This window comes from Bos javanicus, chromosome 13 (genome assembly GCF_032452875.1).
Source record: "Bos javanicus breed banteng chromosome 13, ARS-OSU_banteng_1.0, whole genome shotgun sequence".
NCBI classification, from domain to species: domain Eukaryota; kingdom Metazoa; phylum Chordata; class Mammalia; order Artiodactyla; family Bovidae; genus Bos; species Bos javanicus.
In genome coordinates, this window is record NC_083880.1 from 75,070,166 (window position 1) to 75,085,633 (window position 15,468).

Sequence of the window (15,468 nt, forward strand, 5' to 3'; positions counted from 1 at the left end):
CAGAAGAACTGTACAAAAAAGATCTTCACGACCCAGATAATCACAATGGTGTGATCACTCACCTAGGGCCAGACATCTTGGAATGCGATGTCAAGTGGGCCTTAGGAAGCATCACTATGAACAAAGCTAGTGGAGGTGATGGAATTCCAGTTGAGCTATTTCAAATCCTGAAAAATGATGCTGTGAAAGAGCTGCACTCAATATGCCAGCAAATTTGGAAAACTCAGCAGTGGCCACAGGACTGGAAAAGGTCAGTTTTCATTCCAATCCCAAAGAAAGGCAATGCCAAAGAATGCTCAAACTACCACACAATTGCACTCATCTCACATGCTAGTAAAGTAATGCTGAAAATTCTCCAAGCCAGGCTTCAGCAATACGTGAACTGTGAACTTCCTGATGTTCAAGCTGGTTTTAGAAAAGGCAGAGGAACCAGAGATCAAATTGCCAACATCTGCTGGATCATGGAAAAAGCAAGAGAGTTCCAGAAAAACATCTATTTCTGCTTTATTGACTATGCCAAAGCCTGTGACTGTGTGGATCACAATAAACTGTGGAAAATTCTGAAAGAGATGGGAATACCAGACCACCTGATCTGCCTCTTGAGAAATCTGTATGCAGGTCAGGAAGTAACAGTTAGAAGTGGACACAACAACAGACTGGTTCCAAATAGGAAAAGGAGTACATCAAGGCTGTATATCATCACCCTGCTTATTTAACATCATGAGAAACGCTGGACTGGAAGAGACACAAGCTGGAATCAAGATTGCTGGGAGAAATATCAATAACCTCAGATATGCAGATGACACTACCCTTATGGCAGAAAGTGAAGAGGAACTAAAAAGCCTCTTGATGAAAGTGAAAGAGGAGAGTGAAAAAGTTGGCTTAAAGCTCAACATTCAGAAAACGAAGATCATGGCATCCGGTCCCATCACTTCATGGGAAATAGATGGGGAAACAGTGGAAACAGTGTCAGGCTTTATTTTGGGGGGTTCCAAAATCACTGCAGATGGTGACTGCAGCCATGAAATTAAAAGACGCTTACTCCTTGGAAGGAAAGTTATGACCAACCTAGATAGCATATTCAAAAGCAGAGACATTACTTTGCCAACAAAGGTCCGGCTAGTCAAGGCTATGGTTTTTCCAGTCGTCATGTATGGATGTGAGAGTTGGACTGTGAAGAAGGCTGAGCACCGAAGAATTGATGCTTTTGAACTGTGGTGTTGGAGAAGACTCTTGAGAGTCCCTTGGACTGCAAGGAGATCCAACCAGTCCATTCTGAAGGAGATCAGCCCTGGGATTTCTTTGGAGGGAATGATGCTGAAGCTGCAACTCCAGTCCTTTGGCCACCTCATGCGAAGAGTTGACTCATTGGAAAAGACTCAGATGCTGGGAGGGTTTGGGGGCAGAAGGAAAAGGGGACAACAGTGGATGAGATGGCTGGATGGCATCACTGACTCGAAGAACGTGAGTCTGAGTGAACTCTGGGAGTTTGTGATGGACAGGGAGGCCTGGCATGCTATGATTCATGGGGTCGCAAAGAGTCGGACACGACTGAGCGACTGAACTAAACTGAACAGGAACTAGAACTCAGGTCCAGCTTTCCTCATTCCCAGTTTCATCTTCTGTCTACAGAACTGGTTGGAGGAACCCTTGAGAGTTCCACCTTGGTCTCAGTTCAGTTCAGTAGCTCAGTCGTCTGACTCTTTGCGACCCCATGGACTGCAGCACACCAGGATTCCCCATCCATCCCCACCTCCTGGAGCTTGCTCAAACTCATGTCCATTGAGTCGGTGATGCCATCCAATCATCTCATCCTCTGTCATCCCCTTCTCCTCCTGCCTTCAATCTTTCCCAGCATCAGAGTCTTTACCAATAAGTCGGTTCTTCACATCAGGTGGCCAAAGTATTGGAGCTTTAGCATCAATCCTTCCAATGAATATTCAGGACTGATTTCCTTTAGGAGTGACTGGTTGAATCTCCTTGGTCTAGCAGAACTTTTTTCCTGCCCCATTACAAGATGACAGGCCAAGTTCATTTTCCCTCCCCAGCCTCGGGTGGTAATAACTCCTGCAGTTCCCTTCTTCAGGAACATTCTCCCAGCTCTTCCTGCCTTATTCATTTACTGTAGCCCATAAACACCTCTCCCTCCCTGAGCCCCCACACCAAGCAGCTTTTTATTTTTATCATTTTTTTTAAAACTTTTAATTTTATATTGAAACATAGGTAATTAACAATGTTAGTTTCAGGTGTACACCAAAGTGATCAGTTATATATATGAGTATTGATATCTATTCTTTTTCAAATTCTTTTCCCATTTAGATTGTTACCTAACATTGAGCAGAGTTCCCTGTGCTATACCTTAGGTCCTTGTTAGTTATGGATTTTAAACATATCAGTGTGGACATGTCCATCCCAAACTCTCTCGCTATCTCCTCTCACTCTTCCCCCCTGGTAACCATAAGTTTGTTCTCTAGGTCTGTGAGTCTGTTTCCCTAGTAGCCTTTGTTACTGAGAATAAACCCTGCTGGGAAATAGACTCCATGTGGGCATTGGCTTTGGTGGAGTCTGCTAGCTGTCTGCCAAAACCCCTTCTCCCAGCCTTTCACAGTGACAGAGCTGCCTAGCTAAGCTTCCCTTCCCAGCCTCACTTACAGTTAAGAACAACTGGGTAGGGACTTCCCTGGTGACCCAGTGGTTAAGATTCCCTCCTTCCAATGCAGGGGGCCCAGGGTTAATCTCTGGTCAGGGAGCTAGATGCCACATGCCACTCAACTATGACCTGGCACAGCCAAATAAATTAAAAAAAACGAAACAAAAGAAGACTGAGGAAGTTTTTGCCAGTGGAAGTGATGTATGAAACTTCAGGCAAGGCCTTTAGTCAGTGGGCCTGGCTCCTCCCTGCTCTTTCTTCTCTCTCTAGCTGGGTCCAGTCCTGACCTTGTGATGATCATAACATGCTGAGGGATGAAAGGACCACCACACAGAAAGTTCTGGGGTCCCTGAATAGATCACATGGAGAGAAAGCTACAGGCAGACCTGGAATAATTCTGGGTCACCTTATGCTCTTATGTGAGCATAAGAAAAGTAATCTTTGTTCTTTAAGCCATTGACTTTTTTGGGGTGGGAGGGTACGTGTCTGTTGGCTAGAACCAGCCCTGCACTTACACAACCCCGAGAGTGACAGCTTCCTTAAATTTTGTGCCCTGGGTATCTCACTTGCCTTACCCTAGTCTTAGTCCTGTTCAGTACCCATTTAGCCAAGGAATAAGTCATTCCCTTTAGCTTTACAATACTTGGTCTCCTCACCCTCCCACTTCCCCGAGTGCAGCTTCTTTAACTGCAAGTCTCAGGAACCAGCTCTGGCTAACTTTAGCAGTAAAGGAGTTTCTTGGCAGGCTAGTGGCAATTCACAGAGGTGACAGGAAGCTGGAGGACTAGGGTTAGAAAAGGACAGAGCCTGGAGATGCTTTGGGTGTGTACGTAGCCAAAATGAATTCATTCCACCCTCTTCTCCCCTTTCTTGATCAGATCTTTCTTTGATCAGAGCCAAGGTCCCTGGAGCAAGAGTCTAGTGGCTGGGCTCAGGTAGCATGCCCAGCTAAGGAAACATCGCTTAGCCAAGGAAGGCAGGCACCCTGATTGACGGCTCAACCAAGGCTACTACACGAGGCAAGAATTCTTCAGATCCCTGCATCTCCACTCCCAGCTGAGACCCTGGCATTTCAGACCAGGCGCCCTGTTTTCAGACTGAAATCAACTAGGAGAAGTACCTGAAGCTGAATGTCATCATTATACGAACCCAACACAATGTCTGGAAGCCAATATGGTATGATAGTTATGATCCCCGGGCCTCGTAATTACACAAGAGCCCTTTGTAGCCTCACGGACCTGCAAAGACCAAAGAAAGAGCCCAGAGACACCAATGGTTTATTGTCTCTTACACAAGGGCTTTCCTGGTGGCTTCGTGGTAAAGAATCCACCTGCCAAGCAGGAGACTTGGGTTTGATCCCTGGGCCTGAAAGATCTCCTGGAGGAGGAAACAGCAACCCACTCCAGTATTCTTGCCTGGGACAAGTGGAGCCTGGCAGGCTATGGTCCATGGGGTCGCAAAAGAGTCAGACACGACTTAGCAACTAAACAACAACCACTCTTACACAAAGGGTCCTGGAGCGACACCTTACTGTGTGTGGCAGATGGTGGGCATGGTAGCAGTCTTCACTACTTGGGTGGAGGAGGAGGTGACCGTTTATAGGGGGAATTGATGCTAGGTGGGAGCATTAGTTACTAGGGTCTAATTCAGCCCTATAATTAAGAGAATTGGATATTCATGTGAGTGAAGCGGGGCCAGGTTGAGTGGGGGATGTACAGAGAGCAAGAGAGCTGCCGTCTTGAATGGCCTAACCATACAGGCCAAGCTGTGTGTTCTCTGGTACATTAACTAGATCTTTCTGAAGCTCAGTCTCCTCATCTGTACAATGGAGATAATAACAGTATCGACCTTGGTGGACTGTCATGAGAATTCAGTGAAATACAGTAAATGCCCAACACTTAGCAGGGTGCCAGGCACATAATATGGAGAAGGAAATGGCAACCCACTCCAGTATTCTTGCCTGGAGAATCCTGTGGACAGAGGAACCTGGCGGGCTACATACAGTCCATGGGGTTGCAAAGAGTCAGACACAACTGAGCGACTAAACAGCAACAGCAGGAACATGACCAGTGCTCATTAAGTTGTATGTAGTCTTCAAAATGGGAGAAGGCAATGGCACCCCACTCCAGTACTCTTGCCTGATCCCATGGACAGAGGAGCCTGGTAGGCTGCAGTCCATGGGGTCGCTGAGAGTCGGACACGACTGAGCGACTTCACTTCCACTTTTCACTTTCATGCATTGGAGAAGGAAATGGCAACCCACTCCAGTGTTCTTGCCTGGAGAATCCCAGGGACGGGGAAGCCTGTTGGACTGCCGTCTATGGGGTCGCACAGAGTTGGACACGACTGATGTGACTTAGCAGCAGCAGCAGCAGTAAGTACTCGCTGTATTCTTTTAGTTCCTCTAAAGTCACATCTGAAACCGGAGCATATGGAAATACTTCTCCCAGTTCTCTAATCCTTTGACCACCCACATTTGTGTAGTCTGGCATCCCTTTGGGGCCTCACTTTCCTCCTTACCCAGCTCACAGCCTCACCCCTGGTCTTCACTATAATCATGCCCTTGTGTTTGCCCTCAACCTAAATCACCATATGTCACACCTATGCCCAGCAATGGACTGGGGCCAGAGGAAAATACAGACCCTCACATCAGTCCACCAGAGGAGACGATTCCTTATTCTTAGCTGATGACCTTATCTCTCTGACAAAAGAGAAAAAAGAAAGGAAAAGAAACAATAAGAAGAAAACAACCTCATCTTCTCACTGCAAATCCACCCATCCACTTGCATCAGAGCCTGAATGCTTTGCATCCTTCTCGGATCCTCCATAAGGGCGATCCTGGAGGTGCAGGTATATTTCATCTCCTGTCACCTACTCAGAAATGTTACTTCTGTAGTTTTCTCCTCTCCCTTGCAGACCAATGCTTTGGTTATTCCCATCAGCATCCACCTATGCCATACTGTGGTCCACCTCTAGAGTGCTCGGGGTGCTTAGACAAAATCTTCACCATCGTCTTCAAGACCTCAGATGATCTGGCATTTGATTTCTTTCCACTCTCCTCCTAGCTCACTCTACTTGAGTCTCATAGGTCTAATCTCCCATTCCTTGATCAGTTTTTTCCTCTCTCTCTGCCTTTGCACCTGCTGTTCCCTTTCCTGGAATGCTCTTCCCCCATCATCACATGGCTTACTTTTTTACTTTATTGAGGTCATACTCTAATACCTCCTCAGGCAAGTCTTCCCTGACCACACTATCATTTGTAATCCAGCTCCTCCAACCCCACTGTGTATCCTTATCCTGCTCCAATCTCTTGTATAGCACTTGATGTCACATTGCTGTTTTGTTTATGACTTTCAGTTTGGTTGTAGACTCCATGATAGCAGGGATATTGACAAGCTTGTTCCTGGCCGTCTCCCCAGGACCTAGAGCGTGTGTGTGCATGCTAAGTCGCTCAGTCGTGTCTGACTCTTTGTGACCCTATGGACTGTAGCTGGCCAGCCTCTTCTGTTCACGGGATTCTCCAGGCAAGAATATTGGAGTGGTGTGCCGTGCCTTTCTCCAGGGAATCTTCCCGACCCAGGGGTTGAACCCATATCTCTTATGTCTCCTACGTTGGCAGACGAGTTCTTTATCACTAGCGCCACCTGAGAAGCCCACCTAGAGCATGTCTAGTACATAATACTCGGGCAATATCTTACGTATTGCATCATCGAATAAACAAAAAGAAATCATGGTTAACCGGTCTCTATGAACTTGACTCATGCTATGTTTGAATCTTCCCAAACACTCGAAAATTAAGCATGTTCCTTCCTTCTGACAACAATAATTGTTGAAATACGATTCCTGACACCATATCAGAAGGGTTTCTGACATGGCGGCTCATAATTGAAAACAATGTGTATCTGCTAGAAGAAATAGAATTCGTATTTATTATGGATCTACTATGTGCCAAGACTTATGTTGGGGGCTGTTATGCATACGATCTCATCTAAAATGGCTAACTTTCTATGAAGCACTGATGCTGCTGCTAAGTCTCTTCAGTCGTGTCCGACTCTGTGCAACCCCATAGATGGCGGCCCACCAGGCTCCCCGGTCCCTGGGATTCTCCAGGCAAGAACACTGGAGTGGGTTGCCATTTCCTTCTCCAATGCATGAAAGTGAAAAGTGAAAGTGAAGTCATTCAGTCATGTCCGACTCTCAGCGACCCCATGGACTGCAGCCTACCAGGCTCCTCCGTCCATGTGACTTTTCAGGCAAGAGTACTGGAGTGGGTTGCCATTGCCTTCGCCAATGAAGCACTAGGGTGCCCATTTTACAGATAAGGAAGACTGAGGTTTAGAGATGCAAAGAAACTTGCCATGCAGCTTGTTTGGTACCCAAGTCAGTCTGACATCAAAGTACATGACCTTCTCTTTATACTCATCACTGAAAACAGTACATCTGGGCATTTCACTCTTTGTCAAACACTTGTTAGGCTTGGATAGAAAAGAGATTTTGTGCCAAGGTCTTTACATGATTTATCTCACTTGATCCTCATGTTCCCATGAGGTGCAGACTCATTACCTTTATTAGACAAATGACGAAACTGAGGTACGAGAGGTTCAGACATTTGTCTGGGGTTAATTGGTGGAGTGGTGAAGCCAGTCTTCAAATACAGGTCGAATTTCAAGGCCTGGATCTCTTCTGCAATATTGTACCGTTTCCCTTAAGACATCTCTCTGCCTCAGAAAGAGGAGAAAAATGACTAAAACAGGCGAATAAAGCATCATTAAGAAAATTCATGGTGACTTGGTTTTTAAGTGGGAAGCAAAGGGCAGGAGGCAGACAGCCAGTCTAGCCTCAGCTCTTGCAGGTTAGGGGTTCACATAACTCACGATAACTTCATTTGCGAAGATCGCTCTTCCAGGAACTGGGGCTTATCTTGTATTTGTGTGAGTGGAAGCGGAGCCTGGGGTGGGAGGTGAAGACCCTGGTGAGCAGTCAGCGGTCAGCCCCGGCCAGGGACCGACTCCAGCCGGTTGTGTGAGACTAGCGCCCTCTGCTGGCCCAGGAAATCATCTACCAACATCTACAGCTCTGTGGGTGGGTGGGCGTGTGTGTGTGTGTGTGTGTGTGTGTGTGTGTGTGTGTTGGGGCAGGAGGACATCAGGGGAATGAGATAGTCAATGAGATTTGCAAAACGACTAGCACACCTACTAGATAAAAATAATAGTTACCACTTACAGTGTGACAGGGTAGGGACAGGGACTGTTTTAAGGATTTGGGGCTGTGCTTAGTCGTTCTGACTCTTTGCAACCTGTAGCCCTACAGGCTCCTCAGTCCATGGGGATTCTCCAGGCAAGGACACTGAAGTGGGTTGCCATGCCCTCCGCCAGGGGATCTTTACAACCCAGGGATCGAACCCAGATCTCCCGCATTGCAGGCGATTCTTTACCGTCTGAGCCACCAGGGAAGCTACATTAATTTTATTTGCTCCTAGGGACTTTCACATACTGTATCTAATTGAACCTTCACCCCGACCTGCTGAAGTCAGAATTCTGATTATTATTGCTCCCATTTTTCACAAGCGGAAACTGAAGCACAGAGAGGTTAAGTCATGCGCTGTATGGCTATTAAGTGGCGAATCTGGGGCTTGAACAAGCGGACTCTCAGCCTTGGCGTCCGTGCTCTGGGAACCACTACATGGCCGCCATTCTTTGTGCCCCGAGCGCCCCCTGGCAAATCCCCTGTAAACAGCTTCACCGAGGGCGGACACACAGTAATGGCTCAACAATTTCTTGGAAAATGGTGAGCCTGCTAGGATTTGCTGCTTTCTGGACCCGAGCGGGGGCAGGGGAGGTTGCAGGTTCTTTCTGAGGACTAGTCTTACAACCCACTGCATCCCTCTGAACCGGAGATAAGCCCCTGGCCAGCGCTAAGCTTGGCCCCATGGATCCACTTCTCCTTCAGGAAGATTTTACTTACAAGAGAAGCCGAGAATCCTAAATAATAATGTGAAATATTTAACAACCAGTGAGGCATGAAGACTGACAGATGAGAACCGACAGCTCCTGGAGAAGATTCCTAGGAGCTCTGTCCCTCCCCCTTCCCGTGTGGCCAGCGCTGCTTTAACCCTTTAGTTACTGGACTGTGAGGAGGTGGAGGGGTCAGAGGTGGAGCGAGAGCTCAGAAACGCTGGGGCTGTGGAGGAAACGCTGAGGGGTTTCAGACATCTACTATTTATCAGCTAATGTGGGGGAATTTTTCTACTTTAATGGTTGCTATGGCTATGCAGGCTGTGATGCCGTCTTTACTGTGGGTCCTCAGGCTGGTTGCTTGACCTCTCTGAAATGTATTATCCTCATCTTTAAAATAGGGATAGGAGTGGAAACTGACTCATGGGGCTGGTAAGGGAGTTATATGAAGTGAAACCAAGTAAAGGTCCTGCTTGTAGCTCTGAGTAGGTGTTCAGTCGATGGGGGTTGTTATTCATGGCTAAACAGATGAGTGTGTGTGTGTGTGGCTGTTAGGTGTGAGAGGAGAGTGAGGTAGCCTTGTTGACCCACGGCCCCTTTGTCTCACCATCTCTTGCCTTCATCACTTTAAGTGTAAGCCCAGCCCTGGAAATCAGAGCTTGGGTGTGAGGCGTGGGCTCCTTTATTGGCTGACGCTTCTTTTGCTCCTGGAGACACCTCCGTGAGTGTTCCTGAACTGGCTTGGTTTGTCTGGAGCAGCTCCTTGGTTGTTGAGAAGCTGGAGTGGCCATGATAGAAGTGAAGACCCACTCTCAGGACTTCCCTGGCAGTCCAGTGGTTAAGGCTCTGTGCTTCCACGGCAAGGGTCATGGGTTCAATCTCTGACCCCGGTCAGGGAGCGACAGCATCCAGTAGCCTGTATGCCTCCTGGCATGCCCAAAAGACTTAAAAAACAAAGCAAAACCCACCCTTGCCAGAGAACCTGGCCTTAGAGGTTTGGCTGGAGGAGGAGCCCAGCTGGAGGGGCTCTTGTTTATTGTAGAGTTTATCTGTTCCTTTCGCAAATATTTGTCAAGTGCTCAGTATATGCCATTCACGGGTTATATAGAGTGAGCAAGACTAACGTGGTCCCTGCCCTCAGAGCGTTCACAGCCTGCAGTGGAGATAGACAGCAACCAATAAGCAACTAACTTAATTAATTAATTAAAAACATTATTATAAACAGGGATAAATGTGCTAGGAGAATGATTAGGCTCAGTTCAGTTCAGTCGCTCAGTCGTGTCTGACTCTTTGCAACCCCATGGACTGCAGCATGCCAGGCCTCCCTGTCCATCACCAACTCCCGGAGCTTGCTGAAACTCATATCCATCGAGTCGGTGATGTCATCCAACTATCTTATCCTCTGTCGTCCCCTTCTCCTCCTGCCTTCTATTTTTTCTAGCATCAGGGTCTTTTCCAATGAGTCAGTTCTTTGCATCATTTGGCCAAAGTATTGGAGTTTAAGCTTCAGCATCAGTCCTTCTAATGACTATTTAGGACCGATTTCCTTTAGAATGGACTGGTTGGCTCTCCTTGCAGTCCAAGGGACTCTCAAGGGTCTTCTCCAATACCACAGTTCAAAAGCATCAATTCTTCAGCACTCAGCTTTCTTTGTAGTCCAACTCTCACATCCATACATGATGACTGGAAAAACCATAGCTTTACTAGATGGACCTTTGTTGGTAAAGTAATGTCTCTGCTTTTTAATATGCTGTCTATGTTGGTCATAGCTTTTCTTCCAAGGAGCAAGCGTCCTTTAATTTCACGGCTGTAGTCACCATCTGCAGTGAGTTTGGAGCCCAAGAAAATAAATCTCACTGTTTCCATTGTTTCTTCATCTATTTGCCATGAAGTGATGGGACTGGATGCCATGATCTTAGTTTTCTGAATGTTGAGCTTTAAGCCAACTTTTTCACTCTCCTCTTTCACTTTCATCAAGAGGCTCTTTAGTTCTTCTCTTTCTGCCATAAGGGTGGTGTCATCTACATGTCTGAGGTTATTGATATTTCTCCCGGCAATCTTGATTCCAGCTTGTGCTTCTTCCAGCCCAGCGTTTCTCATGATGTACTCTGCATATAAGTTAAATAAGCAGGCTGACAGTACACAGCCTTGACGTACTCCTTTCCCAATTTGGAACCAGTCTGTTGTTCCATGTCCAGTTTTAACTGTTGCTTCTTGACCCGCACACAGGTTTCTCAGGAGGCAGGTAAGGTGGTCTGGTATTCCCATCTCTTGAAGAATTTTCCACAGTTTGTTGTGATCCACACAGTCAAAGGCTTTGGTGTAGTCGATAAAGCAGAAGTAGATGTTTTTCTGGAACTCTCTTGCTTTTTTGATGATACAGCAGATGTTGACAATTTGATCTCTGGTTCCTCTGCCTTTTCTAAAACCAGTTTGAACATCTGGAAGTTCACAGATCACATACTGTTGAAGCCTGACTTGGAGAATTTTGAGCATTACTTTGCTAGTGTGTGAGATGAGTGCAATTGTGTGGTAGTTTGAGCATTCTTTGGCATTGCCTTTCTTTGGGATTGGAATGAAAACTGACCTTTTCCAGTCCTGTGGCCACTGCTGAGTTTTCCAAATTTGCTGGCATATTGAGTGTAACACTTTCACAGCATCATCTTTCAGGATTTGAGATAGCTCAACTGGAATTCCATCACCTCCACTAGCTTTGTTCATAGTGATGCTTCGTAAGGCCCACTTGACTTCACATTCCAGGATGTCTGGCTCTAGGTGAGTGATTACACCATCATGGTTATCTGGGTCATGAAGATCTTTTTTGTATAGTTTTTCTGTGTATTCTTGCCACCTCTTGTTAATATCTTCTGCTTCTGTTAGATCCATACCATTTCTGTCCTTTATTGAGCCCATCTTTGCATGAAATATTCCCTTGGTATCTCTAATTTTCTTGAAGCGATCTCTAGTCTTTCCCATTCTATTGTTTTTCTCTATTTCTTTGCATTGATCACTCATTTTCCCACATTTTAGCAATGGAAGGAGGAGGGTTGCACAGTCTTGGAGGTCCTCTCTGAGGAGGTGATGATTATACTGAGACTTGATGGCTGAATAGCAGTTTTCCAGGTGAAGGGGGAGGGTTCCTAGTAGAAGAGCCAGCAATGCGGGAAGACCTGGAGGCAGGAGAGATCTGACTTGAACTGGGTCATTAGACTGTAAAGGAAGGAGGAGAGGTGGGCAGGGAGAAGCCAGTTAATGCAGGTCTTGTCAGCTCTGAAGTAAATAGTTTCAGTTTTGCTCTATGTGCAATGGAAATCCACAAGAGGGTTGGAAGCAGGGGAATGACAAGATCTTTGACAATTTTGCAAAAAGATCTCTTGGGTGCTGTGATCCGATTGTGTTGAGAATGGCTGGTAGGGTTCAAAGATGGAAGCAGGAGGACTAAATGTGATGTGAATATTAAAAGCTTGCAGACTCCTAGGAAAAGACTGATTTTTCTATAGCCCTAGGGATAAATAACCACCAGAACTGGTCTTCAACCTGTCTAACAGGTCAAGGGCAACTCACCTCACTGATCCTGCCTCTGAAACCAGCCAATCAGTGACAGTCTGTGCTTTGAAAACCAGCCAACCTGCAGAGCTTCACTGAAATGAACATGCTTGTAAGGCTGGCATCACCCTACTCCCACTTTTGGAAACAATGCAATCCCAAAACAATCTTTTCCCAAAACCTATGTATGATTAACCATTTGCTTTGCTCATGAGACTATGCTGAGCAACCGAGTGCTCCTACATGCGAGGAAGCAATAAGTTCAGCTGGTTGCAATACAGAGAGGTGGTCTGATCCTCCATCAGAGCTCTTTACAGTCATCCTGGCTACAGATGACGATGGTGTGTCCTCTTGGGACTGCTGAGACTGTCCTCCTGGGCTTTTTGCTGCTGGCTCTCGCTGGTCCAGGCTTCAGTGGCTGACCAATCCTCTTTTGACGTTCACTCTCTCCCTTGGGAGGTTTTAGGCCTTCATCTTGGCATTCACCTCTTGGCCTTGGGGGATGCTACCCCCTCTTCGAGGGGGAGGTGTGGGTCATGGTCTAATCAGGAGTTGGAAACCACACCAGTTATTTAAGAGAGATATATTGATATAAAGAATTGTTAACGAGGTATCAAGTTATTAAGTAGGCATCTAAAAAAGGATCAAAAGAACTCTTAAGTTCTCATGGAGGCAGTGACCACAGGAAACGTCTATTACCTCTAAGGCTCAAGGAACAAAGGAAAGACACTGACATTATTAAAACCTAGAGGTGGTTTCAGCAGCCTATGAGGACAGTCCCTGGCCAGCTTGTGCTGGTGTCTGAGCTCAGAGGAGGGACCTTGAGGGTGGGATGCTGACCTTTGAGGGGGAGCCGCTCCCCCGGGGCTGGATGTCCCTTGTGGTTCAGTGGTTAAGATTTGTGCTCCCAATGCAGGGGGCCTAGGTTCCATCTCTCGTCAGGGAACTAGACCCTGTATGCTGCAAGTAAAGATCCTGCATGTTGCAACTAAGACCCAGCACAGCAAAAACAATAATAATAGGCTTCCCTGGTGGCTTAGACAGTAAGGAATCCACCTGCAATGCAGGAGACCCGGGTTCCATTCCTGAGTCAGGAAGATCCCCTGTAGAAGGGAATGGCTACCCTCTCCAGTATATCCTTGCCTGGAGAATCCCAGGGACAGAGGAGCCTGGTGGGCTACAGTCCATGGGATTGCAAAGAGTCGGACACAACTGAGCAACTAGCACTAACTAAAAATACGTTTTTTTTAAAAAAAAGTTTTCTGCAAGTGTTAAAAAAAAAAACACCTTGCAAACTGGAATCAACTGGTGTTACAGGAAGAAATGTAGGTGTGTGTGTTACTTAGTCTGACTCTTTGGACCCCATGGGCTGTAACCAGCAAGGCTCCTCTGTCCATGGAATTCTCCAGGCAAGAATACTGGAGTGGGTTGTCATTTCCTTCTGCAGAGGATCTTCCCAACCTAGGGACTGAACCCACGCCTTTTAAGTCTCCTGCATTGGTGGGCAGGTTTTTTTTTTACCACCAGCGTCACCTGGTAAGCCCCAGGTGATGAGAGGAAGAAACAGGCATGCCCAAGGTGAACACGGGATGCTGGGGTGATGCTCTCAGGAATCACACAAAAGGACACGGGAAGAGCAGTTCCTTTTCCTCTTCCAGGCTTGCAGCTCCCGCCAGGACACTCTCCCAACTTAGCAGAGACTAGAAGGGGGCTGCTGGCAAAGCTGCAGAGTGTTTCCAGAATCCCAGCGCCAGTATCACAGAGCAGAGCATGGAAAGGTGGGTCTGGAGCTGAGAGGCAGTAGCTTGATAGCTGAACAGGTGACATTCTGCATCTGTCTCTAGACCGTGTTTTGGCTTGTCTTATCATTTCCTTATCAGCGGGCAGCCTTGTTTCTAAGATTTTGGAAGTCACCTCAGATTTCTCTTGGTTGCCCCCTCTCCAGTGGTGGGCACAGTCGCACACACAGATTAGTTGATGCCCAGCAAAGAAGGGTGATGCCTCCAGTGAACAGAGGAACAGAGGAAGTGGGCAGTGGTGAGAGTTCAGCCCGAACGGTTCACATCCCTAGAAGTGGCTGCTGTGCCTTTGCATTCACGTTGAAGGATGGGTGATAGGTGGCATTCCAACAGCTTAGACACACGCCCTGTAAGGCCTGTGTTATAAACGAAGAAACCACCCACTTCTTGGTCAGAACAAACTTCATCTGTCTGACTGCTGACCCGAGATGCCTAACCTTCTGCCTGGCAACTAGAGCTTGTAATTTCTTCGGGTTTCTCATCCTATAAAATGGGGATAATGACATCTGCCTTTTGGGTGGTGATGAGGATTAACTGGCTTCATATATTAAATAAAAACATAAAGCCATTTTGGGAGACAGATGCTGGACAGATTCCCACTTTCCACTCACCAGCCTGCCAATTTGTAGTTCAAGTTCGTGCCTCGGCAAAGGGATAAAGCAGTCCCTGTCACGGATCTGGGGGTGGGAGGGGTGGTGGTGTTCTCACTTGGTTGAGAACAACCAAGAATGTAAAATCCTTGAATGTCTCTGTCTTAGCGAATACTAATAATAGGGGTAATAATAATAATGATAATATGCTCCCATTTAACGAGTACCTACTATATATGTGTCAGGCATTTGACATTATTATTCTGCTCTGTGTATTCATCCAACAGGTATTTAGCTCACTACGTGCCAGGCATCATGTTATATTAACTCTAATCATCACAGTGAAACCGAGTGGTAGGTATTATTATTCTTGTTTAATAAATGGTAAAACTGAGTTGACAGAGCACACAGAACCAGGCTGTGGAATAAGTATCACGAATATCTAGCATGAAAGAGCCTAGCACATTAAATTTTTTAAAAGCTCCCCAAAGCTTTGTAAATGAAAATGTTTCATTTTTTTAAAAAAAAATAATAACTCTTTAAAAAGTAAACATCTCAATAGATAGGTTGAAGAGCAAAATGGGTAGAAGAGTTAGTGAGCCAGAAGATCAAGCCAAGGAATTCTCCCAGAATGCAGTGCAAAAGAAGAAATGGATGAGAAGTGTGAACAAAGTGTTAAGAGACAGATACGCAAGTTCACTGTCTGCTTAATGTGAGCTACAGAATGAAAGCAGAAGACGAAGGAGAGAATCCCCAAGGCAAGGCAATAATTCAAGGCATTTTCTCAGGATTTAAATACATGTGCTCTTACATCGAGAAAACCTAGTTACAGGTCCTGTACAGCTCACAGGAATTACTTCCTGCAATTTACAAGAAGACTGTCAAAAGACCTACATCTAAGCATATCGCAGTGGAATTTCAGGACCCTG